Below are 15,650 nucleotides of genomic sequence, written 5' to 3' on the forward strand. Positions count from 1 at the left end.
TGGACATCATGAGCCCCATGATACGATGCACTGAGAACATGTTACTTCGGTGGTAAAAAATGCATAATCTCAGTGTAATTGTGAGAAAATATCAGGCAAATCCAAATCAAGTGACAGTCAACAAAATTACTGATTAATACTCTTATAAAGTGTCAAGGACATGAATGACACGGAAAAGACTGAGGAGAAATAACAACTAAATACAACAGGGATCCAGAATAGGATTCTGGAACAGAAGAAGGACGTTGGTAGAAAAAACTAGTACACTTTAAATAAGGTCTTTGGCTTAGTTAATAGTATTGTACCAAAGTTAATGTCCTGATTCTGTTAAATATACTGTAGTTATATAAGATGCTAACATTAGGGGAAGCTGGGGCTGGGATATATGGAAACTGTGCTATTTTTGCAACTTTTGTATAACTCTAAAATTAGCTCAAAATTAAAAAAAATTTTTTAAAAGAAACTTTGACAAAATTCCTTAGAGAAGTTTTCTATTTTCTCTCTAATCTCATTTTTCTTTTAAATAAAGAGCCATCATTGGGTTGGAGAAACTGGCTCAAGAATATGAAAGACAGCTTAGGGTTAAATACTCTTCCCTGAGTAGGTAAATGTTGATGACCATCTACATATTGTCTCTAGGTTCATTTTCCAGTATGTTTAATTTCTTAGACATTTAAAAAAGGTACAATAGTGAAAAGCCATGCTGATGGGAGATTTTCTTGAAAATTTATGAGGCCAAGTAAGCAGAAAATTAGTCAATGGAAGATACTGCACTTAAGAGAAAAAAGGAAAAAAATCCAAACCAGACTTATACATAGTCATGGGTCCCAAGATATCACTTAGTACCCTGGAGTTCTCTAAGGATATTGCTTCAATGTTTGCTGTTTAAGCTAAAATAGCCTGAAAATTGGTACACATCCACGTGGAGGTGACCAGACCCAAGCAATCTTCTGTAGGAGTATGTAGATGAAGGTCTCTCATTTGTCATTAGGAAGCAACCAACCTAAAGCACTATACACAGAAAAATGTTAAAAGCTAGGGGCTTGTAACATGTTTAGGCCAGGCACAGTGGCTCTCCCCTATAATCTCAGCACTTTGGGAGGCCGAAGCAGGAGGATTGCTTGAGGCCAGGAATTTGAGATTGGCCTGGGCAACATAGTGAGAACCTACAAAAAACCCAAAAAATTAGCTGGGTGTGGTGGCACACACCTGTATGCCCAGCTCCTCAGGAGGCTGAGGTGGGAGGATTGAGCTCAGGATTTCGAGGCTGCAGTGAGCTATGATCACACTACTGCACTCCAGCCTGGATGACAGAGCAAGACCCAAATGTGTTTAGATGAAGAATGGTGCAAAAGGGCAGCAGACTGGGAGTCTGTGAGGAGTCTAGGAGGATTTGGAGGATAGGACTCTGTCAGATACCTCTGGCTCTGTCCACAGGAGGAGAGATGCCATATTGGCCTGGGGAAAACATTCTGGTTGCAGCAACGCTGGGCATGCTAGATATAGGTTAAAACTTTCTTAGGAGCCCTAAATTTATTCCTCAGGCAGCAACCTGATTAGAGATTCTGTTTACCAGATGCTCTAATATTAGGAAAGGACCCCCCTGGGTAAATGACAGGAATAGTGAGGCTCCTTGGAAGAGTATACTCCTCTAAAAATGGGGGGAAAAAATCTAGATTGTCTCCATTGAATTTGATTGGTGTGAAGCCAGTTCCACTCCCACCTAATGAAGAATTGAATAATCTCTTAGTGAACTAAAAAAAAATTATATTTCTGAACTTGCAAAACTAGGGACTAGACTTATTCTGTCAATGAGTATTTCGTGAGCAATAATTATGTGCAATGTACCGTATTAGTCTCTGAGAATGCAGTCAGCAAGACAGCTGTGGTCCCTGTCTTCATGGAGCTCACAGCCCAGGAGATTGTTTCTGAGCCTGAACCTGCTAACCCACCTACCTCCCTCAAGATACCTCTGCTAAAAAGGCTCAGTTTACACCTAAATAAAGGTTTGGTTTAAATTTTTTATTAAAATAAATTTTTAAAATAAATTATTACTATTTTAATTTCCAGTAGTGTTGAAAAGACATTTTCATGTTTATTTCATACGTTTAATTTACATAATTTTGAAGCAACATTTAGTGCTTTTAATCGTAAAACCTGCCCCTGTCCTGGCCACTCCCCTCAGGCCGTGATGGTAAAGCTTAATGGGTTTGCTTAGTAAGTATAGCAATCGGCAATGTTTACCAAGGCACAGTGAGCTCTGAGAGGTGCCGTGTGGCCAGCTGGCAGTATCCAATGGGAGCCAACTCTTCTCTGTTGCTGCGTGGACACTTCTCCCTTCCTGAAATTAATCTCTTGGGTCAGATTCCAAGTCGTAACCTCAAAGCAGTGAACCAACTAGAGTGGTGCTAACTCACCCGATTCCACAACACTGTTAGTAACCTCTTCCCTGGCCCTTCCTCTAGAGGCTCTGGGCCTTTTTATTTAGTAGAGATATGTCCTTATGCCTTGAGTTGGTACAATGGTTATGGTTATAAATTCTTAGTTTTTCTACATAAAGAGTACAGTGGAGAAACGATGAAGAGTATTTATTATTTATCAGATAGAAAAATCAAGGGTAAGTTATTGGTTAGCACAATTTGTAAGACTTAGCTCTCCACACCCAGTAGAGTGTATGAATCAGTAGAGTATGATCATTTTTCCAAGTACTTTTGAAGAACAAAGTCTACATTCATCAGCAGAGCTTTCCACCAGCAGAGCCCGATCTCTCTCCAGCCATCAGTCCTCCAACCCACCCCAAACCACCTTTCATTAAGCTCCAGTAGGCTGTCTATACCATGTCCTTTCACATTATTGAACTTTTTCTTCCTCTTCTCTGACTTGAAGTTGAATTTATTAAATGCCACCCTCCCCTTCAAGCCTCACTGTTATCAGTCTCTCCCTCGGGTATCCGGAGCCTATTGTAGTGCCTCTCCTGTAGCACACATCTAGCACGGCAGGCTTTGTGATCCCTCTGTTGACATGGCTTTCTCCTCTCCTGCATTATCAACTCTTTGAGGTGTTGGGGACTTAAGCATTCACCTTTACGTCCTCTGAGTACCCAGCATAGTGAATTCGCTAACATTAATTGAGTGTTTACACTGTTGCAGCCACTGTCTAAGCACTTTATATATATGTGTGTATATATATATATTTATATATATATATTTACATTTGTCAAAATAACCCTATGAGAGTGCCACTTATCATTCCTGTTTTACAGATGAGGAAACTGAGGCACAGAGCAGTTAATGGTTTTGCCCAAAGGTAGTAAGTGGTGGAGTTAGGATTTGAAGCCCGGCAGTCAGGAGTCAGTGCTTCTAATCACTACCTGATACTGGCATAATATGCCTTGCCCATGCTCCTTACTGTATGCTGCAATGGCACAATAACAGCTAACATGTACCAAACATTCACCAAACACCAGCTGTGTGACAGGCACTGGGCTAAGTGCTATATGTTTATTATCTCACTTAATCCTCACAAAAATCCCACGAGGCATATCTATAAAATGTAAATAATTATGCATATCTCTTGTGAGGATTAATATATTACTCAATTATATTATTATAATATGCTTATTATTCTATAGATGGGGAAACTGAGATACAGAGGGGTTAGGGTTAAGTAACTTGTACCAGGCAATACCACAGTGTGTGCCTAGTAAGTGTTTACAGGTGAATGAGCGCATAGATGCATAACAATAGGGAGAGAGTTTGAGAAGAGAACTAACATATATTAAATGCCTTTCATCTTTTTCAGTAGGAAATTTTTTCCCAACATTTTATTATGAAAAATTTCAAACATACTGCAAAGTTAAAAGAATATTACTGTAAGCAACCATATACTCACCACCAAATTTCAACCACGGACATTTTACTGAATGTGCTTCCTATCCCTCTACCCAGTCGTCTGTCCAGAGTATTTTGTGATGCATCCCTCCTTGGTATTTCAGCATGTTTTATCAGCAAGTAGCGGTAATTATTTGTTTACAGGTTTTTTTTCTTTTGAGATAAGAATTGTACATTTCATTGTAGTTAAATTTTAACTGTATGTTTGCCTGCTTTTGACAAATGCACACACACTGTAGAACCCAAGCTCCTACCAAGGTATTGTCAGTACCCAGAATGTTACCTCATGTCTCTTCTCTGTCAAAGCCCACTGGCTACTTCCCAGAGGAGTATTTACTATTTTTATATTGTATATTTATATGCTATCTTGTTGTAAAAGAATTTAAGGTTTAAAAGAATTTGTGGACTCACTTAAGTCTATAAAATACAGCAAGAAAACATAAATGAGAAATACGGGGAAAAAAGAAACGAAGGTAGGAATATTAAGTGGAGCCAGGAGAGTACCAATGATATTCCAAGAACTTTTATAAGTAATATATTACTCAATCCTCATAAGAGGTATGCATAATTATTTCCATTTTATAGATGGAGAGGCTAAAACTTGTATAGCTAATAAGTAACAGGAACACTTTAACTCCAAAGTCCGTGCTTTTTCCACTTTAGCCCCAAAGAGCAAGACAACAGGTAAAATAAAAGCTTATTTTAAATGTGAATATGGTTTCAAATAATATGTCCTTGAGTATTAATATTTGTAAAATTGTGTTACCTCATCTTTTTGGTAGTTTGGCCGTGGGAGATGGCAAGGGTGGGGGCACTAAAATCATCCTGCAGTATTTGCAAAGCATCTTAAGGTCAAGGTTGGCTTTGAGTTATCCTGTGTGGCCCTAGAGACAGGATTTCATGTCTTCAGTTAGAGAAAAAGGCAACTCTTAGGACTAGTGATAAGAGTGAGAAGTCTTGAAATGGTCCTATTGCCTGTTAAATAGGGCCAGAGCAACATCATACATCTTATACATGACTCTTGGTAGGAGCTTTTGGTTTTGACTTTACTAAAATTCATTTGTTGTGTTAAGAAGAGTAACGATAATATTTGGTAAAAGAATTACAAATCTCTAATAGGGGACCTTAGAAATCCGCTACCTTCTGCATTCTGTGTTGTCTCCTTTATAATAATAGATTGGATATACAAATAAAGGGTGAGGAAGAATTGAAGATTACTTTGAGATTTCTTACTTGAAATGCCAGAAAAGTGTTGGGGCTGTTATGTGGTAGGAAGATCATCACAGGGCTCCTGGATAAAGTTAGGGAGAGACTATGAAAAAGAAAGGAAGGTGGGCATGTTAAATTGATACCTACTTGGCAGCAGAAAACAGAATAATTTCCTGTTCTGGACTGTAGCCCCCAGCATGGTGGTTGATAACCTGTGTTCTACTCTGTTGGGCCAAGAGGGACTAAGACATGTTCACATGCCTTAGTGATGACACTGAGGTGGTGGAGTGAGGAAACACAGTAACCAGCTCAGTGACCAGACCCGTGGAGACCTGGGGCAGCGACTCTGCAAACCACTAGACATGAAGCAGGCATCCAACAGTTCTGCTATGCTGTCTGCACCGTCCCCCCTGCCCCATCTCTCTGCTCCCCCACACCACTTCTCACTTCCTGCCCCCACCCCACACTCCTTGGATCTCATACCCAAACTTTGTGAAGAGAACATTTCCTGGCATTCCAGGCCTTCCACCTTGTGCCTCTAATCCTCTGGGAGTGGCGGGGGGTGGGGAAGAGGAGGAGTGAACAGCTAATTCACAGTAGAAAGATCTATGTTGATGGTGACTAATAATAATAAAGTTTAGTTCCTCTTCCTTAGACAGTTTCAGTTATCTTGGATAGACTATTTGAAGAAAAAAATATTGTTTTTTGATTATAAAAGTCATTATTTCTTGTGGTAGGTAATCTGAAAAATGTAGGAAAGCATAATAAAGATAATTGAGATTCCCTCAGTGATATCTGATAGCATTCCTTTTAGGCATTTTTTTTTTCAAGTTCCTACATACAGTGTAAAGTCATGTTATATGTACATTTTGTATCTCACTTTTAGGATATTTATGTATTTACTCATTTATCATGTCTTAAAATATTCTAAATATTTTTCTGTATCAAAAATTCATGAGCATCATTTTAAGTAGGTATCAATATTCTGTCTGTATGGACAGTACCTATTTTTAACTTACCTATTTTGTTAAATTTGAAGTGAGTTTCTTGTGAACAGCATATAGTTGGGTTGTATTAATATTTTTATTTCACTTTGCCAATCTCTGCCTTTTAATTGATGTATTTAGACCGTTTACATTTAAGGTAATTATTGATGTATTAGGGCTTGAAGTTGCCATTTTATTATTTGTTTTGTTTCCTGTTTCTTTTTTCTTGCCTTTCTCTGGGTTACTTGAACATTTTGGGGGGCTTATCTTTTAATAGTATTTTTGAGTGTATATCTTTGTATCATTTTCTTAGTGGTTGCTCTGGTATTATACATATATGACTTATCAACATTTTACCACTTTGAGTGAAATGTGGAAACCTAACTTTCATCTACGTCCTTTCTCCCTGTTAAATATAACTGTCTTGTCTATTATATCTATGAGTTTTTCAGTCTTAAAATATGATTTATAAAATTCATGAGGAGAAGGACAGGTCATTGTATGTACTCATATTTCTACTTTTTCTGTTGTCCTTTATTCCTTCCTGATGCTTGAAGATTTCTTCTTTCACCATTTCCATTTTGTTCAAAGAAGTGCCACTTCTTTTTGGCCTCCACGGTTTTATATAAGAAACCTGTTATCATTTGAATTGGTGTTCTCTTTTAGGTAGAATGTTGTTTTTTTCTGCTTTTGAGAATTTCTCTTTGCCAGAATTTTTTTTTTCCAGAAATTTAACTATAATGTATCTTAGTAGAATTCTTTGAGTTTATCCTATTTGGGATTTGTTCAGCTTCTATATCTGTAGGTTTACATCTTTCACCAAATTTGGGAAATTTTTAGCCATTACCTTTTTGAATACTCTCTCAGTCCCTCCCTCTTTCTTTTCTCCTTCTGGGATTCTGGTGATATGAATACTAGATCTTTTTCCTTTTTTTAGAGACTAGGTTGTGTGCTGTTCAGTCTGGAGTGCAGTGGTGTGGTCACAGCTCACTGCAACCTTGAACTCTTGAGCTCAAGTGATCCTCCCACCTCATCCTCTCAAGTAGCTGTGACTACAGGCATGCACCACTGTGCCTGGCTAATTATTTAATTTTGTAGACACAGGGTCTCACTATGTTGCCCAGGCTGGTTGGATCTTTTGTTATTTTCTCACAAGTGCCTGAAATTCTATTCGTTTTTTTTTAGTTCATCTTCTTTCTTTATTCATATTTGGTAAATTCTATTGACCCATCCTCAAGTTCATTGATTCTGTCCTGTCATTTCCATCCTGTTATTGAGTCCATCTAGCAAGTTTTAAAATTTTCTGTTATTGTATCTTTCAGTTCTATAATTTTCATTTGGTTCTTTTTGGTTAATTTCTATTTCTTTGGAGATATTTTCTATTTTTTCATTTGTTTCAAAAGAACTTGTCATTGCTTGTTGAAGCATTTTTATGATGGCTGCTTTAAAATCTTTATAAGTTAATTCCAACATCAGATTCATCTTGTTATTGGCATTAGTTAATTATATTTTCTCATTCAAGTTGTGATTTTCTTTGTTCTTAGTATGATGGGTGATTTTTAATTCTATTTTGGACATTTTGTCTATTATATTGGGAGACTCCAGATCCTATTTAAATCTTTATTTTAGCAGGCCATCACTCTGTTTAGGTTTAGTACATAGGTTGGGATCTACTTTTGTGGTTATAATGACAATTTACTTTTTAAAGCCTTTTTAGTACTCTTTTGGTCTGCTTGATTTATCTGGTGCTGCTATTGATCCCTGTTGGTGTTGTCTGTGTCAGGTAAGGAATTTTCCCTGGCCATGCTGCCTAGTATCTCTAGGTAGGGGAGGGAGCCTCTGTCCTAGTGGGATGAAGGGTACTTCGTGGGGGTCCTGTAGAGAGTCAAAGTGTTTCCCAGATTGCTTGTCAATGGCGTCTGAGCTATCTCTTTTGTTGGTGCTACCAGCTGGACTGGTATTGTCAGCAGAACTTCCTGACAATCCTAGGCTGCCTTCTGTTGGTAGGTTGGGGATTAGGGAACATTGAGTCTGGGCCACCTTCTTCTGTTGAAAGAGATGTAGTCATAAGATGTCCTGCTGCTATGTTGTTCCTCCAGTCCTGGGGTCCCTAACCAGTTCATCTTCCTTTTTCTGTCTTTCAGCCTTCTCCTTTGGTTGCCTCTTGTGTTATTTCCAGGGTTTATAGTTGAACTTATAAGGAGGTGGGAGAAGAAACGGATTTATACCATTTTTTCCAGACCGTGTGGGTGTTCTGTTTAACCATTCATCCTTTGGATGATTGGATTGTTTTAATTAATGAGTACTTTAGACATCATGATGGGTTGCGGGAGGAGACCTTCCAACAGCTTTGCTATCTGATAGGCTTTCTTACTCCACAGACCCATGGGCCTCGGCCTGGTTGGCCACCCAGTACAGACTGTTACTCATCTGTCTTCTGTTTGCTTGGCTGGTGATGTCAGTTCTTCGTGTCTGCTTTAAAGGTAGGCTTTTCTTGTCGTTCTTATGCTCATTGAATATTGCAGTAGTTTGATGCACTTTTAGCACACTGTCACCTTTGTAGGGTCTTTTCTTAACCTATCTTTTTGGTCAATATTGTTTCTCTTTTGGGAAGGATTTTATTTTATATTCAGCCATGCAAATTGTATTTAATTGTGACTTTTTTTTTTTTTTTTTTTTTTTTTTTGAGACAGAGTCTCACTCTGTTGCCCGGGCTAGAGTGAGTGCCGTGGCGTCAGTCTAGCTCACAGCAACCTCAAACTCCTGGGCTTAAGCGATCCTACTGCCTCAGCCTCCCGAGTAGCTGGGACTACAGGCATGCGCCACCATGCCCGGCTAATTTTTTTTTTGTATATATATATTTTAGTTGTCCATATAATTTCTTTCTATTTTTAGTAGAGACGGGGTCTCACTCTTGCTCAGGCTGGTCTCGAACTCCTGACCTCGAGCGATCCACCCGCCTCGGCCTCCCAGAGTGCTAGGATTACAGGCGTGAGCCACCACGCCCGGCCTTAATTGTGACTTAACTATGAGATATTTAATTTTTTAGGTGAACATTTCTATTTCAGGGCTGTAAAACAATGACCAAGTTTTTCATAAATTAGTGTGAAGAAAGTTTTTGACATTTTCCACTTGTGAATGAGGAATTTGAGGTCATCTCAGTTCTTCCACAGTCAATGTGACTTTAAAAAAATCAGAGTGAGAAATCCTTTATATTGGGAGCCATGGGTCACTTTGTATAGTTTACAATAATAGTTTCGCACAAATAATTTCAGGTTAAAATTGCGTACTATTTATTCCCACCCATTTCCTTTATTGGCTGTGACACACAGGAATTACGCCCATTGCTTGACTAACCCTTCTGACCTTTTGTTACTTGGCTATAAATTGACTTGGGTCTTTTGCAAAAACACTGTCAGGGGGGAAAAATCTTTTTGTTAGAACTCAGCCAATTCCTGCTTCAGTGCAGAACAGTTTGTTCTCCTGAAGAAATGAGCCAGTTCAGTGAACAGAAAAACATAGCTATAAACTGGCATCATCAGAAACTGCAAAAGTGATTGCCCACATTCATTCCACAGAGCAGGGAACTTCATAAAAGAATGAGGCTTTGGGGGAGAGAAACATAGTTTTGAGCTCCATGGGCTTTAGGTAAATGTAATCGACCTGTTAGAATGAGTTGTAACCATATAAAAATAATTTTTTTTCCCTGAGCCCTGGCAGCTACCAACATTTTAACATTTTAAATGGGAATATTGTAGAATTCTCCTGCTGCCCACTCTCACAGTCCTCTCAACACAGTCCTGTGTTGTAGCAGGTATCCCTTGCATTTCACCTGATCTTCCCTCAAGGTTGGAAGCTACTTCTGTTCAACAATGCAAACATTTCCCAAGTGACTGTTCTGTGCGAGACTGAGTGTTGGTCCACCTCCCAAAGAGACATTTTTTTTTTTTTTTTTTTGAGACAGAGTCTCGCTCTGTTGCCCAGGCTAGAGTGAGTGCCATGGTGTCAGCCTAGCTCACAGCAACCTCAAACTCCTGGGCTTAAGCAATCCTTCTGCCTCAGCCTCCCAAGTAGCTGGGACCATAGGCATGTGCCACCATGCCCGGCTAATTTTTTCTATATATATTTTTAGTTGGCCAGATAATTTCTTTCTATTTTTAGTAGAGACGTGTCTCGCTCTTGCTCAGGCTGGTCTTGAACTCCTGACCTCGAGCGATCCACCCGCCTCGGCCTCCCAGAGTGCTAGGATTACAGGTGTGAGCCACCGCTCCCAGCCTCCAAAGAGACATTTGTAGTGGTCAGTGAATTACAAGATAACATGAGAAATCATCATATGACAGTGTGGCAGATACAGTCATAGAAAAACATACACAACACAGTCAGTTCTTGACAGACTCTGTCACAGAAGTGGGGGCGTTTGAGGGAGATTTGAAACCGGTCTAGGAGTTTTCCAAATAATCTCTCCTAGGAGAAGATTATTTGGAGCAAAGAGAGGAGCATATGTAAAGTTGAAGAGTGATGACCCAGCATGGGGTTTCATGTACTATAAATGGAATTATGCTTGGATGTAAAGTGTGAGGACGGAAAGGAGTGGTGGGTGAAACTGGAGAGGGGTGGGGACTAGATACCATGAGTCTCAAATACCGCATGAAGTGGTTTGGAATTTATGCTGTAGACCATGGGAGCTCTGTAAGGGCTCAAGGTAGGAGAACGGCCTAGGCTGTGCTGGGATGGGAAGACATGGGTTTGCAAGGAGCCATGAGCTCAGAAAGGAGGGGTTGGACCAGACTAAGAAGGGACCATGACACCAGACTGAAGTGGGTGGGTGGACTTTGTCCTGTAGGGACTCCCTGAAGACAATGATCTGTGTTCTGGAAAGACAAATATGGTTGTGATTCAGAGGACCATATGAAGAGGGCATAGCAGCATGCACTGAAGTCACTGCAGCAGTCCACAAGCAAGAGGAGAGGGATAATGCTCAGAAACCTTACTCGGGCCACCTTGGTGATGGGGAATGTGGGGCAGAGGAAGGAGGCAAGAAGCCCAAGATGCTGCTTAACTCTCAGCATGCCCCTCAGAGGCCCTTCCACCCAGACTGTCTTCTTTCATCTTCATAGTGAGCCCTAGCCTGTCTGCATTCAGATGATTCCCATTGTACAAAAGAGAACTGAGGTTTGGGAGGTTCAACACTCCAAGTCTCAAATGACCTACACTAAGAAGTAGCTGAGTCAGAATTGGAACCCAGGTTCATCTGACTCCAAACACAGCGATGTGCCACCTTTGAATGGGACTTGCTATAACTGAGCCACCTAGTGTTAAGCAAGTCTCTGATGTATATATACTCTTTGTAGGAGCTCGTGTGTATAATAGTACTACTGAAACTTAGATATTAGTATTAATATTAATACAATTAATATTTTGAAAGTCTGTTTTTCTTCTTATTCTGTTATCCTATGAAAACATCCAATACATAATTTCATTTCTTAAAATCTCACTGTTGTGGAAGAATTGGGTTGGGGGAAGGCCCAAATTGAGCAAAAAGTGTAAATGAGTGAGTATACGTAAAGAAATGTAATTTTTTAAAAATTTTTAAATTGAATTTAATAGATTTTAATTTTCATTTCCATTATCCTAAGTATCTCAGGAAGAAATGTAATTTTTTAATGTTCAAGTGTGTGTATGTATAACAACTCAGAATAACAAACTATGGCTTTCAGAAATTAGAGAAACTTATAGAACTGATCTGAAGTTAATGTAGTAAGTTTTACTAAATGCATGCCTTCAAAAGGTCTCAGAATTTTTCAGGTAACTGTACCATATCTGAAGAAGGAGTTTACTAAGCAAAAATCATCTTCAGCCAAGCCCCAGAACAAACGAATCATTCTCTCGATATAGCATTCTTTCTATAGTCAAGAGGCCATGGAACCCAGCATTAGGGCTAGGAGAGCAGATGGGAAAGAACCAAAAACATACCTGGCCTCCTCTATATCAAAAGTACATTCCTGGTTAACCGATCAGCCCCTTTAGTTACTAAGGGGAAATACTGTCCCACTTGGGGTTGGAGCCATGAGGTTCCAGCATTGAAGGCTATAATTATGGATTGTTGTAAGCTGTCTCTTCGGCATCTCCTTTTCACGCTTCCTTTGCTTCTCAAAGTGGAGCCAGAAATAGTGGATGTTTTCAAGATAGAAAAATGCAGGAAATGTGGGGAAAGTATCTAAATCTTAAGCTAAGTCTATGTTATTATTTTGTGGCATCACTGGTAAAAACTGCTGGGTTTTTAAGAAAAAATTAATATCTCCTATGGCTGAGCTGTGAAGCTGTAGCATGCTCCCCTGCCCAAACAGTTGGGATTATATATAGCACAGGAAAAGAAAGCCCGCCCTGCTCTCCTCTCCTGGCTGCCGAGCACAGGAGCAGAGCCGAGGGGAAAAGCAGTTATGTAACTGGGTGTGCTCATTAGTTCTGCTGTAAATTCACACAGCTGGGCCTCCGCGGGTCCTTTGTTCACCTCCGTGTTAACTCTCACTTGCTTCTTCGGTAGCCATGTGGCCTGTGCCTGGCGCATAAGGAAATGCTGGGGAAACAACCCAAAACACAGCCCCTGACGGTCCCGTCTTGTGGAGCAGACAGACAAGCGAGCAGCTATATTTGGCGTGGAACAAGAGGCTGTGGGTGTTGGAGCCTTGGGGGGGCACAGCACAGAGGGGTCCCCCTAGCAAGCCCAGAGCGTCTGGCTATGCTGGGAGGCCCCTCAGCCTGTGAACATGCCTCCCTGAACCTCACTTTCCTCCTCTATAAAAAGGAGATTATGATACCCACTCCATACATAGGTATTACATGATGCTGTGAAAACTGACTGTGGTGACTCAGGCAATGTACCTTGCCCGGAACTGGCACTCAGAGGGCATTTTGTAAATATGTAAATATGCATTTCTCTGCCCCTCCCCTTTCCTCGGCCCCCACTCCCAGCTCTGCCTTGTCTTCTTTCCACTGAGAAACACAGTCCCCTTTGTGAATTCTGCCAACAGATCTCTGTTGAACCTCACCGTTCTCTCTTCTTCACCCCTTTCTCCTTTTTCCTTCCTGCCTCCCAGGAATAAATATCCCAACTCCTTTCCACTTTTCCTGGGCCACACCAGTCCAAGGATGACAGGAGGGGGAATGGGAGAGAGCCTGAGAAGGTAAGGATGGCATTGTAGTCACAGACACATCACAGATCAGTATTTCTCCTAATCCCGATCCCCTCAAATCTGCCCAAATAGGCTTGGGAATTCCAGGCTTTTGACTACTCTGCAGCATTCCCCATATCTTCTCTTGCTTCAGTTTACTGAAAGGAGAAAAGAGAGTGTTTGGCCTTTGCAAGTTGTGTAGGTCTCAAATCCGTTCTCTCTTCCTGTAGACCTTCTACTCCCAGCCCAGCCAGGGTCCTGCTGGGTATTCTTTACAGGGCGTGGGATCACATTTGGCTCCCTTTGTCATAACACAGTCAGAGTCCCTACCTGAGGGGGTTGTGGAGAGGACTCTCAGAGCACAGCTGTCCCCCTCCTGTCTGTTTCACAGCATCCTCTTATTACTCTGCTCCTCCCCAGCCCCCACACCCAGTCAGTGCCCAGTTTCTGGCACACCTTCACCTAAAACATTGGTTCTCAACCAGGGATGTTCATGTCCCCTCCCTATCCAGGGGACATTTAGCAATGGCAGGAGACTTTTTGGTTGTCACCACCTGGGGACAATGGGGAGTGGTATTCTACAGGCATCTAGTGGGTGAAGGTCAAGAATGTTGCTAAATTTCCTGCAATGCACAGTACAGCCCCCAGAACATACAGTTATCTGGTTTTAAATGTCAGTAATGACAAGGTTGAGAAACCCTGATCTAAGGGGTTTCCCACACACATTCCTTTCTTTGCGTTTGCCGGTTTCCATGTCTATGCTTAGGAGCTTTTGTTAACTCAAAAGTCCCTCCTCCCCAGTGGCTGGCTTCACCTTGCTGAGGTCTTACTGCATCCCTATTCCAGTCAGAGCTGACCCTCACCCTCGGGTTTCTAAACTGCTTGTATCCATTCACTGTGGCCCTTACCACCCTTGCCTTCCAGTAGCCCCTCAACAAGGTTGGTTCTTTCTCTGTTGAGAGCGGAGTAAGAGCTTGATTATAATGAGGATGACCATCCAGACCCCATATATTATTATTATATACTAATAATATTCCAAGGCCCCAAACCTTGACACTAGGAGAGTCAGTGGCACATAGTGAAATGTACACAGGACTTGGTGTCAGGAGATTCAGGTACCCAACCATAATTTTTCAGCTCTGTGACAATAAACAAAGTTTCTCTGAGCTTTAGCTTCCATATAGGTAAGACAGATAATGTCTATTTCCTAAGATTGTTTGAGCCTCTGAGATGTTAGCATAGAACTTGGTACATAGTGGTCATTCAAATGTGGGTAGAATCTGAAAAATGAAGCCAAGGTTCCAGATGTGGCCTTGACATAATATTTAATGATATGTAGTTAGCTCATGGAGGAAACAGAATTGTTTCCCTTTGCCTGGTAGTAGCACCCTTAATTCCAGGTAGCCACCTCATCATTAGACCTCACGAGAACAAGTAGAGCCCTACTAGTGCTGGGCCTGTAGCATGTCCTGTTTACCTTAGAAGTACTAGGAAGTGTCGGTGCTTTCCCCTAATCCCATGGAGGCAGAGGGAAATCCCACACACTTCTGATTCCCCACTGTTTTATAGAGGAGATATTTATTCCTCTTTTGGACACCAGGACCCTAGAACCTTACCCTGAAGGTTGGGAGGTCTGCCCTGACCTGAGGAACCAGAGTCAGCTGCTTTGTAAAGGGATTGCTGAAGCATGAGAGGAACATGGTGTCCATTCACGCCCACGACTTTGGTGTGTGGAGAGCAGCACAAAGGAAAGTGGTATTACATTTTGTTCAGACATTAAAATACATTTACTTTTTCCCACAGTGCTTAGAGGTTAGTGACAATTGATTCCATGTGCAAAGGTAATTTCCATATACTCTTATGGTTAGGATATAAAAATCATATAAATACTCAACAGTGGAAGTGTCACCTAGTATTGGTCCAGAGAATTTCAAACTTACTCCCTCCGTATATGGTCTTATCTCTAGAACAGAATGGAAGTCTGTGCACATCAGGGAAAGAGCTGACTCCATCCTTGGAGATAACTTTGAAAGGTCCTAAGACCTGTAGAAATGTCACAGGTCTGCCATTCTATCAGTGGCTAAAGACATAGTACCTAAGTAGGTCATGGGTCAGGGGCCAGTGGACAGATTGTGTGTGATCGTCAGGCATCAGTGTCGACAGGGTTCGCGAGCAGCAGCATTTGTGGCAGGCTTCTCCTCACCCTGTCTGCCTCCTAAGGTACCTTACTGTATAGCTCAGGACTTAGCTCTCCACTCTAATATACTCTTTTTTTTTTTGGTTTCAGCATATTATGGGGGTACAAAAGTTTAGTTTATGTATATTGCCCTTGCCCCCCCCCCACTCTAATATACTCTTCACCCTTACAGGATGAAGGATGTTTGTGGTTTTTT

The 15,650-nt window shown here is 41.0% G+C and overlaps 1 protein-coding gene across 3 annotated transcripts in view; it reads left to right on the top strand.

Moving 5' to 3' along the window:
* Positions 1-15,650, top strand: part of ZHX3 (zinc fingers and homeoboxes 3) — a 109,172-nt gene that overhangs the window by 57,880 nt on the left and 35,642 nt on the right. The window contains exon 1 of one of the 3 annotated variants that reach the window (XM_069496403.1): positions 8,538-8,568. The exons of the other annotated variants lie outside the window; for them this stretch is intronic. The gene's annotated coding sequence lies outside the window, so the exon portion shown is untranslated. Of the gene's footprint in view, positions 1-8,537; positions 8,569-15,650 lie in introns of those variants that run through there. 3 annotated transcript variants of the gene reach the window in all.

The sequence above is a fragment of the Eulemur rufifrons genome, chromosome 20, assembly GCF_041146395.1.
Source record: "Eulemur rufifrons isolate Redbay chromosome 20, OSU_ERuf_1, whole genome shotgun sequence".
In the NCBI taxonomy this organism is placed as follows: Eukaryota; Metazoa; Chordata; class Mammalia; order Primates; family Lemuridae; genus Eulemur; species Eulemur rufifrons.